We start from the raw sequence: 19,091 nt of genomic DNA, 5'->3' as shown, positions 1-19,091 counted from the left end.
GGTTGTGCCTGAACCTCACAGTGCCTACTCCACAGCTCACGCTTTTGAAAGTTAAGTAATGAAAATGCCAGGCTGCTAGCCTCTCTGCTTGATATAAGAAAGTGTTTAAAAGTCAGTTCACCTCCCATTCACATCAGACATTTGGACACCTTTGACCACTGGAAGTGTAGAGGGATATATGCAATAGAAAAGCTTTGGGGGAAAGAGCTTGGAAAGAGAGGAAGCATAGGAAGTTAGCACAGCTCAGCTTTCTCCATCATTCCCTTTGGCCTCTGACCTCAGCAAATATGCCTAGCATAATGAAAATCAATGGAACCAATACTCATCTTCTTTTAGACTTACTTTCCTTTGGGTAAATCTGTTTTCCCCAGCTAGTCACAAAATATAGAAAACTTCAGCTCCAAGTGAGGCCAAAGGTGGAAAGTTGTGGTTATAAATTAAATTAAATGGTTTTATAACTAGTAGAAAAAAAGAGTCTGGCTCCCTATGTAACAATTTCCACCACAATATAAGAAAAAAACCAGCCAATTTTCTAAGAACTTTCTTATCAGTGTAATAAGAACGTTCTTGTTCCACTGAAATACTAACCTTTGTCATTTCTTACACTAGCCATTTCTAACTTCCTACCTTAGTCAATTCTAACTTGCTTTAGCAGGAAACATTTAATGCTCAAGTAATCAGAATTTTTTCCATGCAGCTCTACCATTTGCATTTCAGATGGGACACAATCAGCCATATGCTCCTTTTTATAATAAAACAGCTCAGAAACAGCTTCAATTCTCAACATTTTGCTACAAAAAATGAGTGCAGGTTAATATACATTATGTCTCAAGTCAAGAGAAAATCAAGTCAATGAAAAAAATTAAACCAAAAGGGTACTTTTTGGGGAAGTCTAAACAACTTTGGAAGCAATTTAAAAAATGCCTAGAGAACCCAGGAACCTATGTTCAGAGTAATGCCAGTTAGAACCTATTTCAAGAGACATATTTTTAAAGGTGTTTAGATGCTTAAAGATGCAAGTAAACACTTTGTGGGAGATTTCTGAAATTCTCATAGACCTATCTCCTGCTGATTTCAAAGACCATTTCAGAGCCTATTAGGCATTTATTTGCACCTTTTGATATCTTTGAAAAAAGTCTCTAAAAGACTTTTCTAACCTCCCACAGCAACAGAGAAAAGAACAAAGCTTTTCTAAATCTCGTGCTAAAATCTTCATTGTGAGACCAGTCTTTCCTTCCAGGCGGGAACTCTGTAGCTGCACAGTACTTGGAGAAGATGCACCATAGGAGTACAGGGAATCGCATGCTACTTCTACTGATGTCAGATTGCTCACATGTAAGAGAGAATAGAAAGGGACAATCTATAATACCATATGTTAGAGTCTTATAGGATCTCCAGCATGAAGCCCAATTTTCAGGGCTGACTAGATGGGTGGTGAGAAAGTGCTGCAGGATTTCCTTGCTGCAAAGGATCAGCACGTCTTCCCACCTCAGAAGACATGGTTTCTAGCTTGCATCTGCAGTTTCTTACTGTTTGTGCACTTATATACTTAAATTCTATTTAAGGCTGCACAGTTAAATCAACATTAAATATATGTCAGGAAATGCTAAAGGTAAGATTTCGTCAGGAAGATTAACATATCTGGGTTGCTGACTGTTTAATTTATAGTGTCCATCTCATCAGAGAAAATGACAGCATATTCAAACTGACATTTTTTCCAAGCAGAGGGACAAGTAGTGTGCCTTTAAACCATGCCCCAAAGTCAAGAATAATAGTTTACAGAAAAAAGGTGGGGCATTTACTCCAAACGTGCATGTCTGGGCACACATCATCCTTGAGCAGGATCCACAGCATCCTGTTATTAGGTTACATAATAAATAAAAAATGAATGGCAGTTAACATATTGAATTAAATGAAAGATCTTATAGCCATAGGTAAACATACTTTCACTTCTTGAAGCATTATAAAATGCAAAAGTTGGACAGTCTTCCATTAAAGAAACAGACTCAAACTGTTCAAGGCTTCAGACACTGTAAGACGCAGGAGTTGCCTACCCTGAAGTGGGTCCAGGCCCTGACATTTGTGTCCAGAAGTCCTGTCCTGCTCCTATTTATTACCCACTGTAAACGCTTCCCCTCTCAGGCACTTATCGGCGACATTTGTTAATTTTCAAGCTCTAGTCTGGTCAATTTTTGGTTCTTTCACAAATAAGAAAATGAGATGGGGCTGATCGCGTCCAGGTGCTGGCTGTGGAAGCCCGCAGGCTGTCCCTCGCTGCGGCGAGCGGGAGGCACGCGCACCGCTGGTGCGGAGCTGGCCGAACGGCTGGGCGTCTCATTGCAGGCCACGCCAACAGAGCGCTTGCCTGTTCCCCGAGGCACTTCAGCACGTCTCTAATTTTAAGTAATTTGATCATTTGACCATTTTATCATCCTGGCTATGACTTCCAATTATAGTTATATCAATAAATCTATTTGTTTCTGTATTCCTAAGTATAGCATTGAAGAAAGCTTGGCAATATAAAGGCTGACTGTGCTTTCCTCAGGCTCAAGAAGCTGTGAGAAGGTCAATGAGATCTCCTAGGGGTCACAGGATGAATCTGTACCCAAGAGCATATACAAAATACACGTGCAAGGTTTAAATATGTCTTCTGCAGTAAGAAAAGCAGCTTTAAAAGCATCTGTGAGAGATGAGTGCTTCCAAGACGTCAGCCAATATCCTGCAGCTCCCCTGAGAAAGGAAGAAATACTGAATGCTGTCCCACGGGCTCATCGCATCTTTCAAGTAATGGGCTCATATGTTAATTGATTAAAATTTGGGCTGTCACTGTAAACAATCATTAAAGGAGGCTCACTTTCTTATGCCTGTTCTTCCAGGTCATTATGATAGTCTCTGATGAATTCCACTTCTATTATGACTGAAATCTTGGAGGAGCTGAACACCCCGCAATTCACTTAGTCACTTTAGTGAGCACAAAAGTTAAAAAACAAAACAAACTAAAAAGACTGTCCAACCAGCAACCTGAGCACCTCCTCAGAGCATTTTGAACTGCTGTAGGCACATCCTGCGACACAGCTTTGTTACGTTGCTAGACCATCTGATGAGAACATGAAGTCAATGCAGACCTGAATGGTGTCTATATACATAGCTGATATGAGCTAACATGGTGGAGAAACCCCCTGGGCTGCCTATGTGAGGGCGGACAGACCTGAACTACTATTGCTCCTAGCCTGTGGCAGATAAGATGCTGACAGGCACCTTCCTTTGTATCTACACCACACAACTTACTCCTAGGGTGCAAGCCATGTGCTTCCATCTCTGAGCTCCTCTCAAGGCAACCCCTGTAATAAACATATTAAACAACACAGCAGAACTCATAAACTACATGTGCATTTTGGGAATGGCTGTCAGACTAATTTCACCTGTGTAACATGATTCTCGCCTTCCCAGGGAGATGAGAGACTAGAGCAGAACTAGACCAGCGCAGACTAGGTCTTGACCATGAGCAGAAGCTGCCCGGACCTCAGTGAGGTCTGCATCCCAGCAGTAACAGCAACACACTGCACTGGGCTGTCTGGCCACGGTGGTGCAGCTGCTTGGCTTTCTGGTCAATAGGTCTCTAAAAAAATTAATGGGGTCAGTAAACTAGCTGTGGGTTAGTGCACTGGTGAGTGCACAGTCTCCTAGCTCCTGCTCTATGCAAATAAGATGTGGTATTATCTTCTGAGCAGGAGAGTGACTTTTCCTGAAGAGGGAATGCCACTGAAAAAAGGATTCAAGGCAACGAAGGATTGTCCCTGGAGGGAAGAACAGCATTTTAAGGAGCTGTTTCAATAAAAAGAGAGAATGGGTCTTTGCCCAAAAAGTGTAGAAGAATGCTACAGTTGTATTTCCTTAATTCATGAATATAGTAATTATGATATCATTAGCGACACAGAGATGATAAAATGAACCCCACTCCATGCTATATCTCTACTGCTAAGACAACTTTTCAGTCTTTGTTTTTATAATCTTTAAAAATTACTAAGCAATATATCTGTGTGTAGCACAAGGAAGGCTTCACATGTAGCTCTGATGGGAAGGAAGCAAGATAAGTAAGACAATGCTTCTAAAAGACTGGTTTTATTAGGAACAGACGCAGGGACACTTTTGTCAGAACGAGAGGGCAATGGCAGTTCTTCCCTATTCAACATATTTTAATTAGCCTGCTGCAGTTTGGAAACCTGAGAGCATTGTTGGTACTACCTCTGTTTATTAAAGATTCATATTCCGACTTTGCTGGCCATGGGTCATTTGCTTTTTGGAATCAGAACAACAGGAAATTCTGTCTCAGATATCTGCAAAAAGTACTTAATGAAATGACTAATGTCTTCAGCCAAGCGTCTAGTTGATTACCAAGGTCCAACCAGCAGAACGGCAATAAATCTGCCACAAAGAGAATTGTTAGTCAAGAATAAAGGCATAAAACCAAACAGACAGGGATGTAGGAGCTAAAAATGTGAAAATGCAAATGTAGTGTTATTTTTACTAGTCAAAGCTCTGATATTTGAGTGCATATGCTAATTTGGTCAACTGTGAGATCCCACCATGTCTCAGTGAACACTATTTTGCAGTGAAGTGATGTTTCATTCTGCAATCATTTTAAACATGTCGTATATTTTCTCCAGGCAAAAGAAAAAAGGCAACGAAGAAATGACGTTTGGCTGTATAAAAAAACCCAAAGCTTTTTCCATAAAACAGAGCAGAAATAAAACCATAGTTGTTGTACATTTAGCATATTTCTACCAGAAAGATTTCTTATTTTCCTCTGTTCTGTAAAAACAGTAAACCCAAAACTCAAATTTCTGTTTGGGTGTCAATACTGTCATCTCCAAGCACCCTCGCCTCCTAATGGGATGTTAAATGTCCATTTAAAGCTGACTTGGCAGTACATGCCTGCATAAAGAGACTAGCAATCATCCCCAAATGCCTTCTCCATCACTGGCTTTCCTGCAAGGTTTTTCTTTTTGGTACATGGGGCATCTTTGTTGAAATTACTAGCAGGCAAGTTGAAAAGAAGCCAGGGTTAATATTATGCCTCAACATTTGAACATGCATTGTACGGTGGTTCAGCTGGGTGTCTGGAGGCAGGTAGGAGTGCTCATTTACCCAAGCAGCTTTGGGCATGTTCAATATGTCTCAACACAGAAGCATGCAGAGATGCTTGAACTAGCTCTGAGCAGGGATTGGCAAGGTTAAGTAGGCTGGGCAGATCACTAGGCTAGCACAGATGTGCTGCCTCTGGTAGCTCAGCTAGCCCAGTCAAACTGCCTCTGTGTGGCATTGCACTGGGACTTGTTCAAACATGCTAGCTGCTATACCCCCGTAACGAGAGTGGTGGCATGTCACCTTTGCTACCAACCTGAGCACCATATTAGTCATCCCCCAAACCACCTGTGCATGTAGGCAGTGCAGCCGGATGCCTTCGGGTGCATTGCATGCACATCAGCTTCCAGTCGTAAAAGCAACATGTAATTACCAGCGTCTTTCTGTGACCCTCAGCACATTTACAAGTGCAGCATTAAATTAGTTTTACAGTAATCTCATACAGCCCTATATTAGTAATGATTTAGTACCATTACACCCATTTTACAGAGAGGCAAATTTTCGTGCGAAGTCCTGGAGCATTCTCTAAAGACTGCAGGAGTCACTATGCACTTTTGGCAACTTGGCCAAGCTCCTGTAGTGGTCTCTGCAGCGTATGGAGCACAGCCAAGAAGATGGCACCAAAACCTTGCTCCAGCCAGGAGACAAAATGGCCTGGCAGTATTGCCTGGTTTTGCAGACAGACTGAACAACATGTACATATATATATATACATATATATACATAAAACTGAATATAAAAAATATATTCATAATACACACAGACCATTTTTCTTACACTTTCTATGAATCATACCCTAAGACTTGCCTGTGCTTGCCAGGAGATTTCAGTCCTATCACCTCACTCTTAAGAACATCATCAAAAGCTTAAAGAACAGAGATGCTGTGTGCTTTCTTCAAAACAAACTTTGCTTTATTTTTGAGGCTGATGCAAAACTTCAGCTGCAGTGCAGAACAATAAACTATACATATTTTATAATGGCAGCACAAAAATAGCATGCGATATTTCTTTCCTGGGTCTGCAAGTGCTTTGCTTTTGCTTTAAGATCATAAGAGAAGACAAAACATGGCTTATTTTGAGTGCCTTTCATTCAATTTTATTTATTTATTTATTTATTTATTTATTTATTTTTCCTTTTTGTCCTTTGCTGCTCAGCTTCTGCACTAAGAGCTCTAGCACGTCTACTTTTCACAGAGGCTTCTCTGGGATATTTTACCTATTTCCACTGTTCAAATGTTTATCTTCACCACGAGTGAAAGGAGAAAAGCTTGATTCCCTCAGGGTGAAGCAATGTTTCTGCATGGCATTTCAATAGCATACTGTTATTCAAACAATTAGAAATCACAGAGACCATGCAAAGAATTATCAGCATACTGCATAGAGATTTTTATTATTATGTAGTGCATAATGAAAATGATTTGAAGGACCCCAAAGCATCATAACAGAAGGAAGCGCTGAATAATCAGGTGATTTTTTTTTTTTGACTGCAAGAGACCAAAATGCTGTTTACCGGACATATGTCAAGCTAAAATGCACTAAAGTGGTGAATATATTTATTGCTGCCCTTCCTTGCATACCAAATGCAACATAATATGCGAGTATAACTAGAGCCAGGAGCTAGGGTAATAATTGTACAGCTGCCACGCTGCTGCTATTCAATAGCAGGGAGTGACTGGCAATGCTTAAAAAATGTACGGATTTTTCAGTGCACATTTGTTATGACAGCTCACAAAGGTTATTTCAAAATGGTTTAATGAACTACTTCCGAGGCACCTAACTTTCCTGGAGTGAGGAGAGCCACCCGGAGGCGGCTCCTCCACGGGCTGGGCCAGGCTGCTTCAGGTGAGCAGCTGGTCCCACGCTCCACCGTTTCCAGAGGCTTCAGCCTGGTGAGTACAGCTAGTGAGAGCGGCTGCTTTCACCTACTGTGCAAGACACTGGAAGTTGACCCCTAATTCTCCCTTCATTCTTTTCATAACTTTTTTTACTAAGTTTTCCACAAAAAAAACCATGACAAATTTCACCTTTGCTTCCCTCTTCCAATTTGAAGCACCAATTGTAAAATGACCTTCATCTGGCTTCTGGATGTCTCTGGTGCCCTCAGCCGTATCTTGGATTGTATGCTACCATCTTTAGGGCAAAATAAATGTCTCATTTTGTATTTTTCTTAAATATCACTCCCCTTTAAAAGGAACTAAGTTGTGTAAGACAGTCTTTGCTAGCCTGGGTGCTTTATACCCTGACAGAGAAACTAGAGAACTACGAGGTTGGTGAGTGGGTTTGAAAAGCAATGGAAAAATCCTAATTGTGTGACTAGTAAGAAGAAAATTCTAATTCTGTTCACATGCCAGTTCAAGCGTCTGCAGGTATCTAATGCGCGAAGTTTATTTAAAGCACACAGAATAAAATAAATGCATTTTTATGGTTTGCCAACACCCTGCAACCCTCGCACCTCTGCAGCCTGTGCTAAAACAAAGCTTTGCGGAGTGTTTCTCTCCCTCTGTAAGCGTCCGAGGCTGACCTCCATGAACGCTGTGTGCCTCAGCCTGCTGATACCGTTCGCTCCAATCAGGAAAGCACCCAAACAACGAGAGCTGCTCCAGGGCGGCACAGCGCTTCCCCCCGGCACGCTGCGGAGCCGGCGGCCAGCGAGGGAGCCCGCCCAGAGCTCGCGAGTGCCGTGGCACCAGCTGTGGTGGGACCAACAGCAAATTTCTGATTTGTACTTCCACATAACAACTTTGTTAACTAAACCTGAAGGTACTGCTGGAAGTGGAAAGCAGGCTCTGATTTACTAGGGAGGCTAACGGGATAACGGCTGCCTGCTCGGAGAGGGCAGCGCTCACGCACTGCAGGCGTGGGCAGCGCTGCTGCACCAGCCCTTGCGCCCTGCGCGGTCGCCGCATCCGCCGCCAGTGGGGCAGCCAAGGCGTAGCAGTGACCTGCCCTACAGCAGTGAGAAGAAAACCCTGGTAAAGCCATGCCTCCTTGTAAAGACTTCCTTCGCATATGTGCAAAATTTGAGCAACGTTCATCCTGAACTGACCAGGCAGGAACGTCCGAATTGCTGCATGTTCCCGGCTACCCTGCTTTGTGGTCTATCTTAAACTACAGAACAAACTCCAGTCTAGCTCCTGAACGAAATTTTAGGAGATACTCCAGGCCTTCCTTCAGGCTTTGCACCACTTGCACGGATGGAAATAACACAAGACAACTTCAGGTCACACCGTACAGTGGCTGAAATAAGATTTTGGTGCAGCCCACGGGCATTAGACTGGGACATACACAACCCTGAGCAAATCGCTTCACATGAGCATGAAGGAGACAGAGCTAGCAACCCTCTTTCAAAGGGCTTTCAAGGGCTTTCACATTCGTGGGTGAGAAGTGCTGCACAAAGCTAAGCACTGTTCCTGGATGGGGACTGCTACCTCGTCTCTTGCTGTCACCCAGGGAGCACAGTGGCTGCCTGGCTTTGACAGTAAGTACCAACGGAAAATACTAATGCCGGAAAAACAAAGACAAAGGAATGAATGCAATGTGCTGTCTCAAGGACAAGTTCTAACACGATGAAAAGTAACCCTCTTCAGGTCTGAGGAACGGATCAGCAGAAACCCATTTGCACCTCACGAAAGGGATGCGACACAGGTATTGTCTCCTGACCTCTCCTGACCGTGACGGGCTGCCTAAGGAGCACCCACTTCCTTCGGCACAAGAGCGTCTAGTTGCTAAACGGGAAGGCTGAAAGACAGCAATTAAATCTTTATGTCTGGGCACATCCCCCACAGGCTTTTAGCTGTGATTTGCTTTCTGCAGAAACGCCTGTGTTCTGCAAGCACCTCTGGGAAGGGGATGGGGCACTGAAAGGGCCTCCCTGAGGGTCGGCGGGCAGGAGATGGACGTGCTTGGGAAGGGACACCTGCTACCCCACCGCTGCAGTGGGTTGCAGGGAGTAGAGGTCAGCCATACTCTTTTGTTCATATTGAGTTTTTGTCAGGCTCATATTTAATGCATGGGATGTATTTTTAATGGCTCAGATGTGTGAACAAATTGTGGCCTTGATGTTCCAGCATGGGTGTGTGAAGGAGCCTCTGACCTTCTCTGATGGATATAGTTTTAATTTAGTAGTTAACGTAAAGTAGGATGGAAGAGATGAAACATTCTATTAAGACATTTGATAATAAATTGGAAGTGCTTTCCTAGTGCTTTACATAGTTATTCTCTCTGCTGATCTATTTAGCTAACACATGTAATTCTGAACTACAAAGTTGTATTCCTGCTTTCGTAAACATGCTTACATAAAACTCAATAACAACACAGTCTATTTATTGCTAAAATGCTAGTAGGAAATTGGAAAAGGTATAAATACGATTCATTGCTGGTGATCTCCTGCCCCCTGAAGGCACTGTAAGGCTCCAAATCTTGCTCAGTTCACAGCATCATAAAACTGAAGCAATAAATGTCACTCCTTTCTTGATTGCACATTAGACCAATCGGCTTTTTATTGTGACTAAATAGGCTGTCATGAAGGCACCAGTCAGTTTACTAGTAGGGTACAACTTTGGCTAAATGTGGGGCTGGGGTGTGAGGGAAGCTTCCTTTCATATAACAAAAAAAAGGGAAAAGAAAACAGAAAAAAAAGTGCAAAAAATGCATTGCTATCCATGGTCTCTGTACTTGTTCCTTCATGCTGTAATGCCCTGATGTATACAGACGATTATGTGTCAATGCACATTAATATTTGATGGGCATTATCATATTATCCTTTATGTGCACTTTCACAATCTTGTGAGACCGGGTTCTCCCAGACATGGACTTACATAACAGAGTGGTGGCTTCGACTTTGAGCATCTGCGCACAGCTCTGCCCTTACGAGGCCAAAAGGGATCCTTTTGTGTACGTTACACAAAACAGCAGGAGCCGGGCACAGTTTTTTCAACCCCCTGTATTACATCAACAGTACAAAACAGACTGCCAAAACCATTCCTTCAAATGCAAATCAAGGTGTGCATTCAGAATGCTCTCACATTTTGCTACCTAGAACTGAAAACCACAGTCACAGCCTGTGACAGAGGAGTAAAAAAACCCAAAAAACAGAAAAAAAAAACCCCAGGTTCATTAGCTCTCCTGTTAAACTGGGCACAAAATGGATGCTCTCTGCCACGTTGTCATGTAGGCTACCAATTGATCTGTGCATGGAAAATTAACCAAAGTACTGAAGGACATTGCTGTTTTCTCACACAATGCTCAGCCACATACATGCCCCCTTTTAATAAGCACAGATCAGCTGCCTTTTTAATGCAGTCCACCTCCAAAAACTCCATGCCAGCAGGACTGCTACCCTAGGCACTCTCCAGCTGCCCCCAGTATATGCTTAATTCAACTGGTACATGCCCGGTGTGCAGCTGCAGCCTTCAATCCAGGCAGCGCGAAGGCACGTAGGAAGGACATCCCTGCCGGCTACTGCATGGGCCTGCCCAGCCCTGCCGCCTCCCTGCCCCCGGGGGCAGCCGCTGCGCCTCCCTGCTCTGTCCCCCCTCGCAGCCCCCGACCCTTCGACCCTCCTCCCCTTCTCCCTCCGTTCCCTCTTCCCTCTCTGCCTATTGCATTCACGTGCCACCCATTTTCCCTTGCCCTTTCCTCAAGAATCGCTTGACCCTCCACATTTTTCCTCTGTTCTGCAGTAGCTCTGGCAATGAAAGACACCCTCCGGCAGCTGTTGCCGGCGTGGTTAAAGAAGTCACCAGCCCCAGCTGTTCGTCCTTAGGCATCAGCCAGAGGTGACCACTCCCAAGGCAGAGACACTTGGAAGAAACATGTGAACATGTCCAGGCTATTGCGGTAAAAAGTAAAACAGAATAGCTTGAAATGAGCTTTCGGTTTTCTCCCACCTTCCACGGTCCTCCACCCTTTCCCACTCCACCCCTTCAGCTTTCTCTGCCAGAACTCCCATCCCCCTGCTGCCTCCGTGTCTCCTGTCCACGCTCCGTATGCTGAGCGCAGGGATGCCTACACCCTCACCATGTAAACCTAACAGGAAAATCTGGCCATTTTGACAATCTGGCCGCTTGTAAAATTACTGCAGCATTATTTATTTATGTATTTATTTAAGGCTAACGTAAGACTAACAACTGTAAAGACAAATGACAGCTATACATGTCTCATAAGCTTTTTCCCCTTAAATTTCAGAAGAATTTGTGCTTTGCTACTATAGGAGAATAGCACCATGATAAGACAAGAAAACCAGAAAAAAATCTCATCAGCTATTTTTGGCTTTTCACAAATCAATATTTCCTCTGTAGCAATTCAAGCAGTCAGTAAGCCAAATCCTGCTTTTATCATCGCAATTTCCAAGTTACTCCTTTGCACTCTGTGAATGACTCTGCATTTACACTCTGTTAGAGTCTGTTCTTCCTTCTGCTAGCTTACGGCTCCACCGGCTACTGTGAAGTTACTCCACACTTACGATTTTGGGAAAGAATTTCTGTTTCACTGAAGCCAGCGGAATAACTGTCATTAACTTCCATAAGCTGGAAGTTTATCTTCTGAAACTGAAAGCCAAGTTTGGACCAGCATCTGTAAGGAGGCGAGGCGCACAAGGGAAAAACCTATAAGCTTTATAGGTAGGATTACATTCCCTGGACACATGGTGAATTTTGCTATAATGGTAGTTTTGGTTTTTTTTAAACACCAAAATTAGAGATTCTGGCTTTTGGATAAGAGATCTATCATATAAGGTCCCTAAAACACCTACTTGGCTGAATAATACAGATGGTATACAATATGGTTTTGCATTTGTCTAAGAACATTTAAAGCCATAATATATAGTCCACATACCAGACTTCCTCGACGTATAGAGAAAATAAATACACTCAGTTTCTTTGGGGTAGGCTGAATTATTTACCAGAGCATTCCAAAGTGTACTGGTAATAAAGCACTATGAAGTAAAAGTAACTCTAGACAGTCTTGGCTTATGTTAAAAACAGTTTGGGGGTTTTTTTGAGAATGTTATTAGAAAATAAATCCTGAGAATCTGGAAAGGCAGGAGTTTGTCAAATGAACATAAGCCTCTAAAGGACTGCACTGACTCAATGGATGGAAAAGTTAAATTCTCCAAAGCACCAACCTAAGGGAGTAAGGAACGAAAGTCTCGTTTCAAAAGTAAACAGGGTATTTTGGCACAAAAGAGGATGGAGGACGCAAAGATGGTAAGATTTTTTTTTTTTTAATTTACCTGAGTGGGTGAAGGGCTGTTTTTCAGTAAAATCAAATAAAATATATAGAGAGTAAAACAATTTCACCACGTGTGAAGACAAGCCATCATTTTTCCAAGCATTAATTCTTTCTGGCCAAGCCTCTTGGGCACGCTAAGCAGAAATACACTCTGCTCACTCCTGTCTCCTGCTCCTTGGGGAGACGGGACCTTAGCGATTCTTAAAGAAATGTTTTCTGAAGATGAAGATAACTTCTTGCTCCTATATCTTTCCCTTGCTCTTTCTGAGGACTCATTGCTGAGAAAAGGGAAAACCAAATATTTTTGGCTTGACCTAAGGCCCTTTTTAAGTCAGTGGGAATCTTTCTCTGGACATGGTTGGGCACTAAATCACTTTTTTACTTGGGTTAGCTTTAAGTTTAATCTGCCTGCTGAAAGATTCCTAAATAGCTCAGCAGCTTGCTAGCAAGAAACCTGACAGGAACCGTGAACTTCACGCAACGCCCAGCTGGGGACCTTATTTTCTGGCACTTACACGCTGTCTAGAGAGCGCTTGCCAACAGGCCCGAAGCCTTCCCCTACACCGCAGCTGCTGCAACTTTGTTCGTGCTTGCGACGTGAACGCCAATTCCAGCTACAACGCCACTGAAACAGCAGCGCTGACACGGCTCTTTCCCCCGCGGCCACCGCGACTCCAGAGAAACTGCCATTTTGTGCTTTGCTCGTTTGCCGCTTTTGTGCCTGCCTGCTCACGCGGTACGTCTCTCCGCAGCCCCAGCGCGGGAGCAGACCTGCGGCCAGGCCCCCTCGTCCCTCCAGCTCTCGCGCCCCGCACTCCTCCTCCTCCTCGTCCTCCTCCTCCGAGCCCTTCTGGCCGACCAGCCGCCTGCGAAAGCCACTGGCTCGCCGTCACTGCCCTCGCCCTTCCTCTGAGCAGGCCTTACAATTACTACATAGTCTATAGATAAACATAATCTTGCCTTTTCTGTTCTAGATTATTTGACTTTCACTGCAAATCTGTCACTGACTGAAGTTTTCAGTTAAACCTTGCTGCTTAGGCTATTTTTTCACAATATTGTTGACTCAGCCCATTGCATGGTATCTCTAAAGCTAGCAGTTACACTGAAAAAGTGAGCTGCTTTCCTGCTATTTCAAAATGTTTTAACCACAAAACATGTACCAAAAAAAAATGTTTACAGTTAACAGAGCCAGAATTGGGCTAATTTCTAGGAAATAGTGGAGGCAGCTCTATTATTAGGACTGGGCTAAGATCAGGGTGTGAGCTGCTTGGTCATCTCATGTCAAATACTAGAGAGTCTGTGAGCTGTAGTCCCTTTACTTTCCTCTCTAAATCCTTTCCTGGACTATTATGAAACAGGACTCCTATATTGCTTAGACCCTTGGTCACAGGAAGACCTACGCAGCAGCAGCTTCATTGTGCACCCTAGGTAAGATCTCAAGCTAAGCAGAAATTTAAGTCTTCTCAGACTTGCAATTTTTAATTATTAACTACCGTTTCTGTGTTTATTTGAACCGTGAGCCCAATGGGTATGTTCAAGTGTTACATGTAGCCATGAATGAAGAGCTACTTTTTCTCTGAAGAGAAAGAAAAAGCAGCAGAAAACTGCAAGATAACTGCCTGGCTACTGTATAACGCACAGGACATCGCAGATATTAAAGCAGCTAGGTGTTTCTGTATCTGGAACAAGTAGGTCACTCTTAGTTATTATACACACTGCTGAACATGAAGCAGCCAATACCCGTGTAATGTATGTGAGCTTTCAAACTACCTTTTAGTACTTTATAGTAGTACATCATCTTGTTTGCAGATGCTCTGGCTGAGAGCAACTGATTGAAGCGGGAAGGGACCCAAAGCTGACTGACCTAATTGCTATGTGGATTGAGAAGCTGGCAAAATCATTAGTTTCTTTTATATGTTTTCTCTCTATACTATAATAAAGATAAATATTGATTGCTTGCTCAATATTGATTTTAGGGGTAGCTGCTGATGGCAGCTGCATGATTTGTGCAAATATCTTTCTTGTATAATATAGCTCATTTGCATGAGAATGCAGTTTCACTGTTCTCATGTGCTGTGGATTGTTCATTATAGTATTTATACTATAAAATATACAGATTGTTACCTTATAGAAGCATTTACACTATATGTATATACATATCAGCGATTAGCAATAAAATATGAAATAAAGGCCTGAAACTGTTTATCTTCTTAGTACATTTTGTGTGTGTTTGTTTGTGCTGGGTAACTGGAGTTTATTGTCCCAGCCATGCGGAAAGAAGGACAAGACGCAAGGGACGTGCTTTAATTATGCTGCAACTTTACTAACTCACTTGGGAATACCGCCTCGCTGCATCATGCGGTGAGATCAATGCCCTTTCTTTAATCATGCTCACCTCTTTCGGAGGGTTGCCATCAATCCTTCCCTTCCTGGTCTGCCATCAAACACTGCTGGTAAATTGCTGCCCTCCTCTGATATGAGGGTGAAGGAACGGGGATTTGAGGGATTCCTGCACTGAGGGATTTCCTTCCTGCTGACCTAGACCCTGAACATGCTGACCCCCTTGATGCAAGCCTGGATGCCTTCCTCTGCATCCCCCGCTTTAGTCCATCAGAGACACAGTGTCCCCACAGAAGGACTGTCAGCATCACCTCCTAGCTGAACTTGCCCAGGGGATGCTTGTGCCCTTGGGAGAAATGTAAAATGCCTCTCTGGCATAGGCCAGGCCAGCGAGGAGGCAGCACCTCCCCCTGAAACCTCGAGGAGCGGGGAAGGGTCATGGAGAGGAGCCACGGGCAGAGACGGCCTCTGACTCAGCCAGGCCGCGGGAACGCATTCTCTGCCGAGCGCTTCCTGCGCCTCCGCGCGTCTTTGCCACAGCTTGCAAACTGCAACTTATTCTGAGCAATTCCACACCTTAGGACTCTGCCGCTGGCTGACCTTCTGATTTTGATTAACTCTACAAGTCAGAGGTTTACTTTAACTCCTGTCCTCTCCTCTCGAGGTTTTCCAAAAGGAAATTCTACAGAAGCGTTTTTCTTATTATCTCTCTTCACTTAACTGGACACATCATAGACTTCTAAAATAGCTGCCCCGTATCTACCCAAACCATGGCTTGTCCAGTGTAGAGAGTGCTCCTATTTCCTCGGTGGCTTCTAAGGAAGAGATTCATACCGGCATCTAGATTTTTGACGTGGTTATGCACTGACACTAAGCCACTTTACCAGATGAGCAGGCACTCCCTTTGGTGAGCGCTATTTATACAGTGAGTGAGTATTTCATAGATGCTTTCTGGAAGATCTTAGAGATATGCCACTGTTCACAATGTTACGCTTCATTCTTCATTTCCTTTTAAGTATATCTCTCGGGGTGTTACGTTGAGTAGCCCTGTCTTACAAAATCAATTATTCCTTAGCAAGCTCAGAAATAAAACCCAAAGTAAGCAACACCAAATGTCTGATTTACCAATAGATTGCAATCCAGTGCTAAAGAGCATAGCCACTGCCCTGCTTTAAATATTCATGAAGCCCACTGGTGCAAAGTGCATTAAAGGTGGGAATAATGCCAGTAATACACGATCCTCTTAGCGACAAGAAGCTTTCACGTATTAAAGTAGCAAGATGTTAAAGACTTTCAACTGAATAGTCTTTGTTTTTAACCTAGAGAAAGAGATTCACTAATGGAATGCCAAATTGCATTCACTCTTGTGATATTAGACCGTGGAATGGGATAATAATATGTGTGTGCTTTACCATGTCTCAGAAAACCTGTTATTACAGTGGGTTCTTTTCTGCCTTTTCTTTGTACTTTCCAGAAAACGTTCACAGACATATTTTACCCCTCTGAGTAGTCTTTTACGTGGCTAATCCCAGGAGTCTAGCCATTAATAGTTTGGTTTTATGCAAATACAACAATTCAAAAATAATGGTGACACAGTACAATAGCACAATTTAGCTGAGTGACAACTGGCAATGAATGACAAAAAAAAAAAAAAAAGAGTTAAACCAGAGACAAGGGACTGCAAAATAACAGACTGTGGCAATGCAGAATAATGTTAATTGTCCCTTTAAATCATCAGCAGACCAGCCACATCTGCTATCACACCTGTGTTCTCTTCTCTGATCTACTCCGACACCCTAGAAATATTAGGCAAACAGCCAGCCTCATCTCTGCAGCTCTCTGTGATCTGTCTCTGCTACCAGCTTGCTTCCCTCTTACTTAGACAGGATCAAGCACCAACCCCGGGCTCCCAAACCGCCCCTGACTGACAGGAGACACTGCAAGTTCTGGGCTAATTACCCCATAATAACAGATCCCAGCGCGGCTAGTAACCGCCAACCTGATTTGGATGCCACAAACCCGTCAGTGAGATAACCAAAGCAGCCCTGCTTCCATCTGAAATTAGATAAGCATAAAAATATCGACCAAATAATAAACTGAAATTTACTCTCCCACTTAATCTAAGGACGTTTTCTGCACACCAAATCTTGGCACGGGGAGGGAGGAAGTAGTGTATCAGGAATATGACTATTTGGTGCCAAACACTGAAATTCAATTAAAGTACATTTGAGAGAGGGATCTAGGCTCCCCATACATAGTCTGCTTTTATTCTAGAAATAAGAATAACAAAGAGCTAACACCCAGAAGGCTCATTTTTTAGAAATAAATTTATCCAAAACTAATCAGGGGGGCAGGAACAAGAAAACAGAGCTCTGTTACGGCACATGAAGTTGTTTACTTCAAAGCAGACCTTTAACAGGCTTTACATGGTCTTTTCACTTCTGCTTGGAAATCTGCTTTACTGCCTTTTAACAGTTCTCTGGTGTCATCTTCCTAGTAACCGCCCTGCCCTGCTTCCCGCCCGGAAGAGCGTCTTCCCCTGCAGAACGACTGCCTGGCAAGAAGGACGGAGAACTTCAGCTCCTGCGCTTATCATGCTGCTCTGGATAAGCCAAGCTGTTTCAAAGGGAAGGAATTAGATAGTGGGAAAGCTGTAGTGGGAACACCACTGGGGTAAGTTGGATCAGGCTATTTTATCAGGCTATTTCTGGAAAGAATAAACACTCTTCCTTGGTGCTTATGATTAAAAGCATTATCTTACAGCTAATTTTATTCTTCGCCCTTCTCTTCTCCTTCCTTCCAATTTGGAAGTGCACCTCATTATCAAAACATGAGCACTAGACTGTGAATTTTGAGATATTAATATTACTGTGGTTTTGTTTTTAAACTGCACCACCCAAGCCCTCCTGCATAACCTTATGGTCAAGGAGACAATGAAGATTCTGACTCTAAGAGTAATTTCCTTAACCTAAGTCAAAATTAAGCAATTTCTTCTAAGCAAATCTCACTGCATTATTGCAAACATATAACCTGTTTTTCAACAGCACCATTTCATTTATGACCAGAGCCAAAGCCAGCTCTTTTTTGGTTTGTTTATTTGATACTTTTTAAAGACTAGAATCAGAGGTTATTAAAAGCTTGGCAAGACAAAACCAAAACGAGCGCAAATTGATGACCATGTCCGTAACCTTCTTCACTGAATAGGAGAAATGTTCATAATTTCATGCCTGACCAGCCGTGCGTGGACGCCCTGCCTGGATGAGGTCGGCTGCCTGACACTGGGCCCAATTATCTTTTTCCCGTTCATTCATTCATTCATTCACTGCTCTCGACTCTGCTGTTGAGCTCCCTCACTGGAGAACCCGCGAAGCCCCCACCGCAATCCCGGCTCCCTCGTCGCCAGGCGCCCCACGGGATCGCTGCACCGCGGGGAGGAGACAAGATTGTCGAGTCCCTGGGCCACGTCCCTGGGCGTCTCCGGGAGCCCCGGGGCCCGGCCACCCCGACGGCGATCCCCCCTTCCTCGGGTTCGCCCACACTGCGTCTTCTCCTCTTCCTGCAGCACCCCCGAGCCACAGAGCACCCCACGGCAAGGCAGGTGCCCACCTCGCCTTGCCGTGGGCCTGGAAGGCCTGGCACACCATTTTTTACCGCGTGGCTCTCACGACAGCAGTGGCGTCGGGAGCAGGCAGCAGCTGCTCCGCGTCTGTTATCCAAGCTGCAGTTTGGGCAATACTGAGTTTACTGACTTCTCATGGCCCAGTCTCTGCAACCATCTCTTATTTATCACTAGCCCATGGTTTCAGAAGCATTATTCAGACCGACATTTCTAATGTTTGCATGATTATTTTGTTGTACCTCTAAATTTGTATTAATTAGATAGCAATATGAGGCTTGGTATAAAGGCAATATTAAAAGTAGAGCTGTGTGACTAGCTTCTTTTCTGATCTGTTGGCTGTTCCAAACTCACAACAAAATGATTAGTTTTGGGTTGACTTAATATGAAATGTTTTCATAGTTTCTAGGCAAACTGAAAAGTTAAAAAAAATATTCTGAGTACATGGAAGTATTTCCCTTCAGTTTATGTGGTTAAGGTTTAAAATAAAAGTAAAATTTAATATTTTTTAAAGCTTAAAAAATTCTCTTCAGAAAATGTCAGAAAATGTACACTTGAATTATTTCAAACATTTGACAGCTAGGTCTTCTTATTCAACTCAGGCAACTTTGAGAAAGGCAAGGCTTTTCAACATTTCTAATGCCAAATGTAACATGAAATGCTGATAACAATAATGACAGGGTTTAACCAGAAAACCCTTTCTAGGTCAATTATTTTTCCCAATTCTACTTTTATCAAAGAATAAAGCTGTAAAACCTTC

The 19,091-nt window shown here is 43.4% G+C and overlaps 1 protein-coding gene across 2 annotated transcripts in view; it reads right to left on the bottom strand.

Annotated features, from left to right (window-relative positions):
• The window catches only part of TMEFF2 (transmembrane protein with EGF like and two follistatin like domains 2), a 138,897-nt gene that overhangs the window by 39,345 nt on the left and 80,461 nt on the right, over nucleotides 1–19,091 (bottom strand). The window lies entirely within an intron of this gene.

Source organism: Apteryx mantelli, chromosome 6 (assembly GCF_036417845.1).
Source record: "Apteryx mantelli isolate bAptMan1 chromosome 6, bAptMan1.hap1, whole genome shotgun sequence".
In the NCBI taxonomy this organism is placed as follows: domain Eukaryota; kingdom Metazoa; phylum Chordata; class Aves; order Apterygiformes; family Apterygidae; genus Apteryx; species Apteryx mantelli.
The sequence above is the reverse complement of the archived record's forward strand: the minus strand, read 5'-3'. Positions and strand labels throughout refer to the sequence as shown.